General features: G+C 38.4%; 1 protein-coding gene across 3 annotated transcripts in view; it reads left to right on the plus strand.

Annotated features, from left to right (window-relative positions):
• The window catches only part of EIF4G3 (eukaryotic translation initiation factor 4 gamma 3), a 332,624-nt gene that overhangs the window by 24,764 nt on the left and 293,792 nt on the right, over positions 1-14,068 (plus strand). The gene's annotated exons all lie outside the window — the stretch shown is intronic.

The following is a 14,068-nucleotide window of genomic DNA, read 5'->3' on the forward strand; positions in this document are numbered from 1 at the left end:
TCAGCCAGTTAAGCTTCTGCCTTCGGCTCAGGTCACGATCCCAGTGTCCTGGGATCGAGCCTACATTGGACTCTCTGCTCAGTGGGGAGCCTGCTTCTCCCTCTTCCTCTGCTGCTCCCCCTACTTGTGTTCTCTTGCTCTCTCTCAAATAAATAAATAAAATCTTTAAAAAAAAAAGATTGTTTTTTCTCCCATGTTAGCTTTTATTTCCTGATTTGAAAATTGTCTGCTCATATCCTAGGCTCATGTATTTATTGAAATCTTAGGTGAGGTTCAACACTTAGTAAAAAATTAGTACATGTGTGTGTGTGTATTATAAAGAATATAGGGGCGCCTGGGTGGCTCAGTCGTTAAGTGTCTGCCTTCGGCTCAGGTCATGATCCCAGGGTCCTGGGATCGAGCCCCGCATCAGGCTCTCTGTTCTGTGGGAAGCCTGCTTCTCCCTCTTCCACTCCCCCTGCTTGTGTTCCCTCTCTCGCTGTGTCTCTCTCTGTCAAATAAATAAATAAATAAATATATTTAAAAAAAAAAAAAAATAAAGAATATAAATTATATCAATTTATCTATGTTGCATATTTAAAAATATGAAAAACTTTCATTTCCACTCCTGTCATTATAAGCTGACCTGTCACAGTTGACAGTTTGGTGTGTCTGTTCTTACAGATCTTTTTGTATGTATTTACAAGTAGAGAGGAAGAGGGGAACAGGGGAACAGGGGAAGAGGGTGGAGGGAGAAGGAGAGAGGTGGAGGTTTTTAGAGGATGGGCTCTGGAGGTGGACTTTGTGGTTCATATCCTAACTGCTGGAAATGTGAAGAGTGATCTTGGGGACTTTAGAATGCCACAGATCATAGTCCCAGCTCCCATAGTTTAGTGGCTGTGTACCTTGGGAAAGTGACTTCACCTTTTTGTGGCTCAATATCCTCATGTGTAAAAAGGGGTAATTATAGACTAGGACCTCAGGTGGTTGTGAGGATTAAATGAGTTCGTGCATATAATGTGCTTAAAATTGTACCTGACACTTTGTGTAATAGAGTAATGTAGTAATGGCTGTTACTGTTATTATATGATATATTTTGTTTAAAAACAAAGTGGGATTATACTGCACATGCTAGTGACTGTGTTTTCATGTATCTTACAAATCTTTGCCGTATTGATACATACTGATGATTCTGTAGTGTAGTTGTACCGTCATTTATTTAAGTCTCTTGCTATTGATGATGGGTATTAGTTTAGTTTTTAGGGTTTTTTTCCCTTTTTTGTATTAAAATTTGTAGTGCCTTTCCTTGGACATATGTGTATTTTAGTAGGATGAAGTCCTGTATATAAATAAAAAATAACACAAATTAAAATAAATAAAAAAAAATTTTGGCAATTGTTTTTAATACCCAAGAGCTTTTGCTTTCTCCCCTTCCTTTACCCTTTATTGGTAGCAGTTGTATCCTATTTTATGATTAAAATACTATCTTGAATACTTCCCTAGGTACTAATTAGAAATTTAAAAAATCTGTTTCCTGCACCATTTCTCTCCAGGGTTTTGTTTTTTCTTCTTGGTTCTTCACTTCCTTTTTTTTTTTTTTTTTTAAAGATTTTATTTATTTATTTGACAGAGAGAGACACAGCGAGAGAGGGAACACAAGCAGGGGGAGTGGGAGAGGGAGAAGCAGGCTTCCCGCGGAGCAAGGAGCCCGATGCGGGGCTCGATCCCAGGACCCTGGGATCATGACCTGAGCCGAAGGCAGACGCTTAACGACTGAGCCACCCAGGCGCCCCTCTTCACTTCCTTTTTTAAAGTTTATTTATTTATTTATTTTTAAGTAATCTCAACCCCCAATGAAAATGAAAGTGGAAATCAGTTCTCTTAAGATAATTCATGTTAACAAGTTTGCAGTATAGTCAGCTTTTTTTTTTTTTTTTTAAAGATTTTATTTATTTATTTGAGAGAGAGAGAGAGCACATGAGAGGGGGAGGGCCAGAGGGAGAAGCAGACTCCCCGCTGAGCAGGGAGCCCGACGCGGGACTCGATCCCGGGACTCCAGGATCATGACCTGAGCCGAAGGCAGTCGCTTAACCAACTGAGCCACCCAGGCGCCCTTTTTTTCTTTTTTAAGATTTTATTTATTTATTTGATAGAGACACAGTGAGAGAGGGAACACAAGCACGGGGAGTGGGAGAGGGAAAAGCAGGCTTCCCACTGAGCAGGGGGGAGCCTGATGCAGGGCTCAATCCCAGGACCCTGGGATCATGACCTGAGCTGAAGGCAGACGCTTAACAACTGAGCCACCCAGGCGCCCCTATAGTCAGCTTTCTATATATTTGAGTGTGGGACTCAAACTCATGACCCTGAGATCAAGAGTCACACACTCTACCGACTCAGCTAGCCAGGCACCTCGGTTCTTTACTTTCTTAATGTCTGGTGATTGGTAGTTTCCATTCATATTTATGAATGATGAGGTAGATCAGTAGTTAGTTGGGTAGATGGGTTTCTTGCAGCTGGGAAATAGGCCTCTCCATAATTGAATGTTGTCTTCAAGTTTTGTGGGTGGGGCCTGACACCAGGGACAGTTTACTGTGTTTGTGCTTTTATTTTCTCTTGGAATAATGTTTTTAAAAAATATTTATTTATTTGAGAAAAAGTGAGTGGGACGTGGGGGAGCAGAGGGAGCGGGAGAGAGAGAATCTCAAGCAGCCTCTGTGCTGAACGTGGAGCTGGACATGGGGTTCAGTCTCCCAACCCTGAGATCATGACCTGAGCCAAAATCAGGAGTCAGTTGCTCAACCAACTGAGCCACCCAGGTGCTCCTCTTGGAATAATTTTTAAAAGGAAAGTATTGCTAATGAAAGTAGTAATCATTTCTCTTAAGATAATTCATATTAACAAGTTTGCAGTACAGTCAGCTTTTTATATATTTGCATACTGTGTATGTTTTGTGGAATTTCTCATGCACAGTATTTTCCAAATATATGATTTAGGACCCATACATTCTCCTCACAAATAGATTATGAAGTGGAAATCCTACCATAAAATAACATCTCTTTGGGGAATTTGTTAGCTTTTGAAGAACTGAAGCTTATTTTGCATTACCATTATTGCATTGTACTTTTAGGCTTTCTCGTTGAAATAAAAACCTCCTTGAGACTATTAATTTTTCTCATGGTCACATCACTGGATGACAGCTATTGTCCTCATCTCTTAGATCATTTTAACCTATTATTTAAAAATAATATCACCTTTCTGATTTGTATGCCTGTTAAAACCTTATGTTTGCCTTTTATGTACTGTAATTTTTAGTCTTTCAGAATTCGTGAAATTGCCTATGTTTTGGTATGGAGACCTATTTCGTAACCAAATTTTAGCTATAGTATTGAATACTAGATAATTAAATAGTTTTTAGTGTGATCTTACCATTCAGTTTGAATATGTTTTCCTCAAGTGACATCACAATGTATATTTATAATTTTGCTTCAGATGCATTAGTTTGATAAAATATGAGGTATAAAGTACACTGGGTACTTTAAGAGATGTTGGTCAGGAACACTTAGAAAAAAGAGCAAAACCGTAGAGTTGAACATACCTAGGTTCTGGTTCTGTAATTTATAATCATGTGATTTTTGGCAATTCTCTTAATGTTTTTATTTTTTATTTTATTTTTGAATGTTTTTATTTATTTTTAAAGATTTATTAGAGAGTGAGCACAAGCGGGAGGGGCAGAGGGAGAGGGGGAGAGAATCTCAAGTAGACTCCTTGCTGAGTGCAGAGCCCGACATGGGGCCTGATCCCAAGACCCTGAGATCATGACCTGAGTTGAAATCAAGAGTCAGATGCTTAACTGACTGCAACCCAGGCGCCCCTCTCTTAATGTTTTTGAATTTTAGTTTCCTTTTCTATAAGAGGGGCTAATGATACCTCTCAGGTTGTTCTGTGGATTAAATGAAATCCTCTCTACAAAATACCAAGTGTACTGTCTGGCACATAGTTGGTACTAAGAAAAATGATGCTATCATTTAGTCCAGCCAGTAGAAAACATCATTTTCTAAAGACAGGTTACAATGTTTATCAATACTTGTTTTTTTTTTTTTTTTTTTTTAAAGATTTTATTTATTTATTTGAGAGCGAGCGAGAGAGAGAATGAGAGAGAGAACACGAGAGGGGGTAGGGTCAGAGGGAGAAGCAGACTCCCCGCTGAGCAGGGAGCCCGATGTGGGACTCGATCCCGGGACTCCAGGATCATGACCTGAGCCGAAGGCAGTCGCTTAACCAACTGAGCCACCCAGGCGCCCCACAATGTTTATCAATACTTGTTAAGCTCTTATGTTGATACTTGTATCCAGGATTTGCAGTTTGAGAACCCTGTATTTCAAGGCTCAGGATATAAAAAGCTGGTGAGAAATAAGTCTAGCCTGATACAGATGCCTCTTGGTGGACTTTTTGTAAAGCTACGACCCATTCTTTGTCTTCTAAAATGGCTTGTTTATTATAACCTATTTTACTTCATCAAAATTTCTGGCCTGAGATAAAGAGATTTTGCTTTATACTAATTAGTCACAAATGCATCTCGTTTTTGTTTTTAAACTTGTCAACTACCCCAATATACCAAGGTGCTTTTATTCCTGGAGTGTCCTGTTCTATTTCATCTTAAAAATGATTGAAGCAGGGCGCCTGAGTGGCTCGGTTAAGCGACTGCCTTCGGCTCAGGTCATGATCCTGGAGTCCCTGGATCGAGTCCCGCATCAGGCTCCCTGCTCGGCAGGGAGTCTGCTTCTCCCTCTGACCCTCCCCCCTCTCATGCGCTCTCTCTCATTCTCTCTCTTTCAAATAAATAAAATCTTTAAAAAAAAAAAAAATGATTGAAGCAGGGATGCCTGGGTGGCTCAGTCGGTTAAGCAACTGTCTTGGGCTCAGGTCATGATCCCCGGGTACTGGGATCGAGTCCCTCATCAGGCTCCCTGCTCAGAGGGGAGCCTGCTTCTCACTCTGCCTCTTCCCCTCCTCCCCGCTCATGCTCTCTCTCTCTCTCTCTGACAAGTAAAATCTAAAAAAAAAATAAAAATGATTGAAGCAGATACAGATTGCAGTTTGAGAACCGCCATCTCTAAGTGGGTGAAGGGATGTTATCTCTAAAAGATTGCTCATAGATATTTCGGCCTCTATTTGGAATATCAAAATCATCCCTCAAAACAAGAAATTGGGGCGCCTGGGTGGCTCAGTTGGTTAAGCGACTGCCTTCGGCTCAGGTCATGATCCTGGAGTCCTGGGATCGAGTCCCGCATCGGGCTCCCTGCTCAGCTGGGGGTCTGCTTCTCCCTCTGACCCTCTTCCCTCTCATGTTCTCTGTCTCTCATTCTCTCTCTCTCAAATAAATAAATAAAATCTTTAAAAAACAAAAAACAAAAAACAAAAAAAAAAACAAATTGTTTCATTTTGTGGTTTAGTTGCTATCTTAAAAATATTTTGCATATTTATTTTTTTTAAAGATTTTATTAGAGAGAGGGAGAGAGGGATGCCTGGGTGGCTCAGTTGGTTGGGTGCCTGCCTTCCGTTTGGGTCATGATCCCAGAGTCCTGGGATTGAGTCCCGCATCAGGCTCCCTGCTCAGTGGGGAGCCTGCTTCTCCCTCTGCCTGCTGCTCCCCCTGCTTGTGCACTCTCTCTCTGACAAATAAGTAAAATCTTTAAAAAGAAAAAGAGAGAGAGGATGTACAAGTTGGGGGGAGGGGCAGAGGGAGAAGGAGAAGCAGACTCCCCACTAAGCAGGGAGCCCAGTGTGATGGGCGGCACGACTCTGGGCCAGATCCCAGGGCCCTGAGATCATGACACCAGCCGAAGGCAGCTGCTCAACCGACTGAGTCACCCAGGTTGCCCCTATTTTGTATGTTTAATAAATGTTGTGTATAATGAGTTCTACTTACTTTGTACTAAAAAAGCAATAGATGTATCTTGTATATTATAGAAATACATTGGTAAGTAAAATTCCCCTGTGGTTTTATCCTCCTCAGTTAAATGTCTGATATCTTTCTCTGTAGATTATGTTCTATGCCTATTTTAACATATTTTAACTAAAATTGGGTCGCATTGTAAATGTTGTTTTGTAGTTTCCTTAATATATAGTTCATATATGTAATATGTTAATATATATTTAAGTGTAATAATGCCTAATACATATAGTTTCCTTAATTAAGTTTTCTTAATATACCAGAACAATTCTCTATGTCAGTAATACATATCTATTGTAATTTTTTGAAGTGATTAGAATTCTTTAGTATGGATGTTCCTTAACTTACTTTTAGTCAATTCCCTCTAATTTGGATTATTTCCATTTTCTTCTATTATGAATCATGCTGCACTAAACATTCTTACGCGAATACGTTTTGTACTTCAGTAGGTATTTCTGGGGATAAATTATAGAAGTAGATGAAAAGGTGCAAAGAGAAATATGTCAAAGGATGAAATAGACCAAAGGTTATGAACATTAAATACTAGCTATTGTGAGTTCTAATGGTTTGGTTCCTGGTTCCGTTTAGATCTTTATTGTTTTTCTTCTTTTTTATCTTTTATTTGTATTGTTTTGCTTTATCAAGTATGTTCTAATTAGCCACTTTAAATCCTTTTTGTAACAAAATGGGAAAATAGAACGACATTTGTTGTAAAAGGGAATCAGAAAAAAAAAAAAGGAACCAGGACTTTTTAAAAAACCTAATTTTCCTCTTTGGCCAAGGAAACAATATATTTAAAATCCTGTATTATAGGGATGCCTGGGTGGCTCAGTTGGTTAAGCGACTGCCTTCGGCTCAGGTCATGATCCTGGAGTCCCCGGATCGAGTCCCACATCGGACTCCCTGCTCGGCAGGGAGTCTGCTTCTCCCTCTGACCCTCCCCCCCTCATGCTCTCTCTCTCAATTCTCTCTCTCAAATAAATAAATAAAAATATTAAAAAAAAAAAAATGACTACATATATTTAAAAAAAAAATCCTGTATTATATAATAACTTATTTTTTTTCTTGTTAGCCAGTTACTTTTTTCAAGTTTTCTGTTTTTAGCAAACTTGCCAATTTAAATTTTATTCCAAAAAATGTAACCTTTAAAAAATAATGTGGCAGCAGCTACTGATAAGAAAAGTTTGAGTAAATTTCAGGTGATAGCTAATGAATTCCTGAATTCGTGCCTACATTGAATAGAATTTGGTCCGTTGGAACAGAGTATGCATATTTAGATAAGTAAAATTCATACTTGTTAAAGTGTGAGCTTATTCGAAGGAATCTAGATGACTGACTTTGTGTCTCATCTGTATTGATTATCTTAGTTCCTCATATATGTCTGTGACATATATGGGTGGAATTAAAAGATCTTGGAATTACTAGGGCAGACTACCTGCCTTGAGTCATGCATCTCCTTGATCTTCTATTAATGGCTGTAAGCACTTTGAAGGCAAAAGCTGTCTTTATTGGAGATGACAACAAATCACTGATGAATTTTAAATGGTAATTTTCTTGACAATGTGTTTTCTTTATTCTTGATGTTGTTGTATACTGATAGCAAATATTGTAAATATTTTTAAGAAAGTAATCTATGAGTCTGCAGATTGCACTGTCTTTACTTAAAGTTTGTCATTAAGCCGTCGTTTTTTAAAAATATTTTTTTGAAACCTCATCCTTATTGTGAGGTATTTAGACAACACAGAAATGTATAAAATAGAAAGTGTATTGTAGCTAAGTATAATCTTAATCTTTTTTTTTTTTTTAAGCAGGTTCTGCACCCAACGTGGGGCTTGAACTCACAATCCCTAGATCAAGAGTTGCGTGCTATAGTGACTGAGCCAGTTGCCCCCCTTTTTTCTTGCTTCTGGTAGGGGAAAATAAAATCTATACACACAGAAAGGAATTTTATTTCTTAACTCAAAATGGGATTGAATTATTCAAACACACATACACTATTCTGTAGCTTGCCATTTGCATTTATTGTCTCATAGATACCCTATAACATTACATAGAAAGAGAATCAGTTTGGTGAGAAGTTAAGAGCCTTGGTGTCTGGAGCTGGACTGCTGGTGATAAATGCCATCTTTCCACTTACATAGTGTGATGTTGGACATACTTTTTTGTTGCTGTGTACATTAGTTTTCTTTTTTTTTTCTAAGATTTTTTATTTATTTAACAGAGAGAGAGAGACAGCCAGAGAGGGAACACAAGCAGGGGGAGCGGGAGAGGGAGAAGCAGGGTTCTGCGCAGAGCAAGGAGCCTGATGCGGGGCTCGATCCTAGGACCCTGGGATCATGACAGGAGCCGAAGGCAGACGCTAAACAACTGAGCCACCCAGGTGCCCCACATTAGTTTTCTATTTTAAAAAATGGAAATGAGAATTGTTCCTAAGATTGTTTTACTCAGCATTAAAATGTAAGGTGATTATAATGTTTGGCACATGATGTTTAGCTTAGTAAATTTAAGCTGTAAGGATTATAATACAGTTTTTCACTCATTTAAAAATATATATTCCATAATATGGATTTAACACATTCATTAAACCATTCTCAAATTGATGGACAGATAACTAACTGTATTTTAAAGGACCTTATTTTTCCTTGGGTGATTTTTTAATTATTAAATTTTTTTATCTTTATTTTTTTGAGAGAGAGAATGCGCGCAAATGGGAGGGAGGGCAGAGGGAGTGGGAGAAAGAGAATCTTAAGCAGGCTCCATGTGCAGTGCGGAGCCTGATGCGGGGCTGTATCTCATGACCCTGAGATCATGACCTGAGCTGAAATCAAGAGTCAGATGCTTAACTGAGCCACCCAGGTCCCCTCCCCTTGATGATTTTAAAGTGTTGTTTGGTTTTTATTTTAGTAATGCAACAACACTTTTTTGTTCTTGGTTCCTTAGCTGAAGTGCTTAATTGAAACTTCAAAGCTTTCATAAAACAAGGAAGTAATTAATCGTCTTTCATCCTAACCCTAAATATGTCTGCTTTTCTCAGATCCCATTTTGTGCAGTTTGTAGATTAGTTTCATTTTCAAATGGTAGTATTCATGTCATCCATTGCTAAAAACTGCTTTCTTATTTTTATCTTTTTATAATCTGGTGCATAAATTTTTCTCCTGCCCAAGCTATTGGGAACTTGAATTTTAGTGAAAGGAAAAACATTTTATTTTTCCTGCTGTGCTGTTATTTTAGTTTATTGCCCCCTTTGTGATTGGAAAATCAGTTTGATTCAAATGTCTAGAGAGGGGCGCCTGGGTGGCTCAGTCAGTTAAGCGTCTGCCTTTGGCTCAGGTCATGATCCCAGGACCTGGGATCGAGCCCTGCATCGGGCTCCCAGCTCAGCGGGGAGCCTGCTTCTCCCTCTTCTCCCCACTCGTGCTCTCTCTCTCTCGCTATCTCTGTCTCTCTCTCAAATAAATAAGTAAAATCTTTTAATAGTAATTATAAAAAGGAGTGTAAGAAATACTGGGGTACCTGGGTGACTCAGTCATTTAAACGTCTGATTCCTGATTTCGGCTCAGGCCATGATCTCATGGGTCGTGGGATTGAGCCCCATGTTGTGCTTCATGCTCAGTGGAGAGTTTGCTTGAGATTCTCTCCTCCTTCTGCCCCTCCCCCAACTCGCACGCACTTCCCCCAACTCGCACACACGTAGTGCTCTCTCTCTCTCTCAAATAAATAAATCTTTAAAAAAAAAAAAGAATGTAAGAAATATTAATTTTTTTAGTCGTTGAACCAAATTAACGTTTTCATTAGACTTGAGTGATCCAAGTAAGGAGTCTTTTTTTTTTTTATTTCAAGAAAATGCCACCTTAATTAGCATAATTTTAGGCACATATTAAAGATAGGATAGGGGCGCCTGGGTGGCTCAGTCGTTAAGCATCTGCCTTCGGCTCCGGTCATGATCCCAGCGTCCTGGGATCGAGCCCCGCATCGGGCTCCCTGCTCTGCGGGAAGCCTGCTTCTCCCTCTCCCACTCCCCCTGCTTGTGTTCCTTCTCTCGCTGTGTCTCTCTCTGTCAAATAAATAAATAAAATCTTTAAAAAAAAAAAAAAATAAATAAAGATAGGATAGTAGTACTCAATCTTGGTTGCTTGTTGGAATCAATTTTGCAATTTAAAAAATATATAGACATTTTCTGAATCAAATTTTGGAGTTGGGGTTTTAGATATGCAACTAAAGTTAGGGACTCCTGGTGTAGAAAATTGAAATGGTATTTTGAGAGTTAATTAGGTCTTGCATAATATTTAAGGGACATTAAATTAGTATTTGCTTGATTATTTTTGGACAGTGACTTTTCTGAGGCTTTGAGTGCTACTAGCATGATGCTTCCTGTTGGATTTGGTGTCTCTTCCTTGTTAAGATTCTTGATTTATAATGATCAAGTAATGAATGCTTACTTCTCAGGGGACATGTCCTTTAAGTTTCTTGTCTAGATTAATACTGAAATAGAGTTTGGCAAATGACCAGAGGAGGATTTTTTTTTTTTTTTTTCCCCATTTTGAAATAGCTTAGCTCTGGGACATGGTAAAGTGAAAGCACAAACCAGGCATTTTGTACCTGACATCCTCCTAGAACCTGAAATAGTTTATTACCAGTATCTAATTAGTCAAATTGACGAACTAATGGGCACTGACAGCCTTTATCTGTTTTCTTTCCTGCTGTGAAGGGAACTTTCTTAATTCAGCAAAGTTTATTGTATGCAGGGCTTTGTGTTAGCCCTGTGCAAATGAGTAAAGCATAGTCCTGCCCCTGTTGTTATTACTGAGGATTATTAGAATTATCATAAGCCTGCCTAATATTAAAAGAAAAAAGTGATGTGTGCTATAGAAGTGAATGTGTTAACATGTCCTTCAATGTGTAATGGAGAGCCTCCTTGATTTTAATCTGAATTCTTGCATTAACTAGCATATCACCAGGTCCTGAGCCATTGTGGCACTCTGAGGTGTCAGGGATCTAAGTTCTGTCTTTTGAGCATGCCCTGTGTTGATCAAGTGAACCTTGTGGTTCGCTGTTCCAGTTCTAGTTCTAGTCTATAAGTTTGCAGTTAGCAGGAGGGAGAAGTGAGAGGACAAAGGGATTCTTCTCTTAAAGGGCACTTGCCAAAAGATTCATACATCACTTTTTTTATTGAGGAAAGAGAGGAAAACAAAAATTGGGGGACAACTAGCAGCTTCTAGCACATGTGGTTTTTTTGTTTTTTTTTTTTAATTAAAGATTTTATTTATTTGACAGGAAGACACAGTGAGAGAGGAAACACAAGCAGGGGGAATGGGAGAGGGAGAAGCAGGCTTCCCGCCGAGCAGGGAGCCCGATGTAGGGCTCGATCCCAGGACCCTGGGATCATGACCTGAGCCGAAGGCAGGCGCTTAACGACTGAGCCTCCCAGGCGCCCTGTTTGTTTGGTTTTAAAGATTTTTTTATTTTTAAGTAATCTCTACACCCAACATGGGGCTCGAACCCACAGCCCTGAGACCAAGAGTTGCTTGCTCCACCCACTGAGCCAGCCAGGCGTCCCCTAGCACATGTAGTTTTTATGAGGATATGCCCAGTGTAATGATGGGCTCATAATGGGTGCTTAGTCAATAGTAGTTTATAATGTTTTAAAATTTAGTTCTTTCAGTACTTACCATTTGTTTAGTTCTTCACTCCACTATATATACATTGGAGATTTACGGAAGAGAGGGTGACAGCTACACCTCTTTTTTTTTTTTTTTTTTTTTAATTTTATTTATTTATTTGACAGAAAGACACAGCGAGAGAGGGAACACAAGCAGGGAGAGTGGGAGAGGGAGAAGCAGGCTTCCCGCGGAGCAGGGAGCCCGATGCGGGGCTCGATCCCAGGACCCTGGGATCATGACCTGAGCCGAAGGCAGACGCTTAACGACTGAGCCACCCAGGCGCCCCGACAGCTACACCTCTTAAGACAAACAGCATTTTTCTAAATTAGCTTTAATTTTTTTGAGCACACAGATACTCACATGAGACAGTTGAACAGGAGTTCATTAAAACTATAAACAGTCTGTCACACATTTGCTAGTGGTTGAAAAGAAAGATAGTGAATGAAGTAGCTTTCTTAAGAGGTAGTTTGAGCTAAATGGTTCTTACACCAGCCTACCCACCCAGCTTTAAAAGATTTTTAAACAGTTTGAGTCATAACCCAAATAACAGAATTATATTTTAATAGTATATTCATTTAAGGTATTCAGTAATTACCAGTAAAATCTTTGTTAGCTATGTCAAAGAAGGGTGAAATTCCAAGTAATGAACTAAAAAAATAGTGGCAGTGAAGGTAGAATGAATCTTCACAGATTTTCAGCTACTTGCTTTCCCCACCTCCAAGTTCATTACTGTAAAATTACTGTTTTACTCTGCATTTTTATAAAGTTAATATTTTTGAAATATAATTTTCCATTTAACATGTGTGAGTAGATACGAATATTGTAACAAGTTACAGAAATAAACATGGAGGATAAAAACGTGTAGGAAAATAAAATTTTTATGTTGCTGACCATTCGTTTCCCTTTTTGTATTATTATAAAATTCTCATATCATTTGACATATTTTATTGAAAGAAAATTCAGCTCTAGATTTGATATTTTCTGTTTTCACAGTGGAACAGATTTAAAAGCTTTCTAGTCTCTTTAGATATAAGAAATTAGATATATAAAATCCCTACAAAGGAGGGATTTGTGCCCTTTGCAAAACAAAATTCGGTATTTACCTAAGAATTTGAGGCTGAGGACACAGCAAGCTACATAAGTTAATGTCAAAACAATATTAGGGGCTCGTGGGTGGCTCACTTGGTTGTGTCCGACTCTTGATTTCGGCTCAGGTCATGATCTCAGGGTTGTGAGATAGAGCACCGCTTTGGGCTCCATGCTCAGCGGGGAGTCTGCTTCTCTCTCCTGTCCCTTCCCTCCCACTTTCTCTCAAATAATAAATAAATCTTTAAAAACCCAATATATTTGTCAGTCTTTGTTTTAATAACACTTTAGGATTTATTACACTGAATTTACTTTTACTCAAGGTGAAGTGTTAATAACTTAGAGTTAATCCTTTTCATTTTTTTTTTTATTTATGATTCATGGTAGTGAAAATCTCTTATAAGAAATATAAACACTCCTACTTTGGTTTTTATGCAAGTACCATTTTCAGGATGATTTCATTTTTATTAGAGAAACAAATTATTTCTAACCCTTAGTTTCACTTTCAGTATTTATGTTCTAACCTTGTTACTGGAATTATGTTTCCATTAAACGTAATTACTGAGTACTTCTGCTTTCAGTTTTAGTTTCTCGTATTTGTGGCTTCATTGAAATCTATTCTGATTAGTAGGAATAAATTGATCCTATGTGATTATATTATAGAGACTTATGTGACTTATGTGATTGTATTACAGAAAGAAATGTTAACTGCCAGTGAAGCATTTAAGTAATGTGTTAGGGTTTGTAAGGACAAACTTAAGAGTCTTACATAAGACAAAACTTAGATGTCTAACTTTGGAGAGTTACTTGACCTTTTACTAGTGCTTATCATTCTCTTTTAAATGTAGACTCTTCATGTTTTAGATAATATGCTGTAATTCTGTGAAAAACAGAAAACTTTCCTGGCTTTCTATGCAACCTGCCTTTTCTTATCTCTTACCTGCTTGGTCTGCTTCTAGCATCTGTTTTTCTCTTTGGGATTATTTTACCTCTTTGTGCTCAGTCTCTTCCTCTGTAAAATTGATTAACTAGACTGAGTTAACTCTTTTTTGACCTGTTTATTTTATTAGTCTATGTTTAGGGCAGAAATTGTCCCATATCCTTTCTTCTTTCCTAGAAATAGGCAGCAGCCCTTTTTCTTACTAAGGGCTTTCTTTGAGGCAGAGCAGAGAAATATGTGGGGGAAGGGTGTTGATAACCAAATAAACCTTAGGAATAAAGAATTACCAGAGAAGTTTGAAATATAATTGATATTAGAGACAGTCTTATAGAACTCCTTTCCTTTCATTGCCTTGCATATTGGATTGGTGCACATTTTAAACATTTTCCTTCCTACCTTTTTCTCTCAGAATAATAGTCCTGTTAGTGGGGCACCTGGGTGGCTCACTTG

Source organism: Halichoerus grypus, chromosome 5 (assembly GCF_964656455.1).
Source record: "Halichoerus grypus chromosome 5, mHalGry1.hap1.1, whole genome shotgun sequence".
NCBI lineage: Eukaryota > Metazoa > Chordata > Mammalia > Carnivora > Phocidae > Halichoerus > Halichoerus grypus.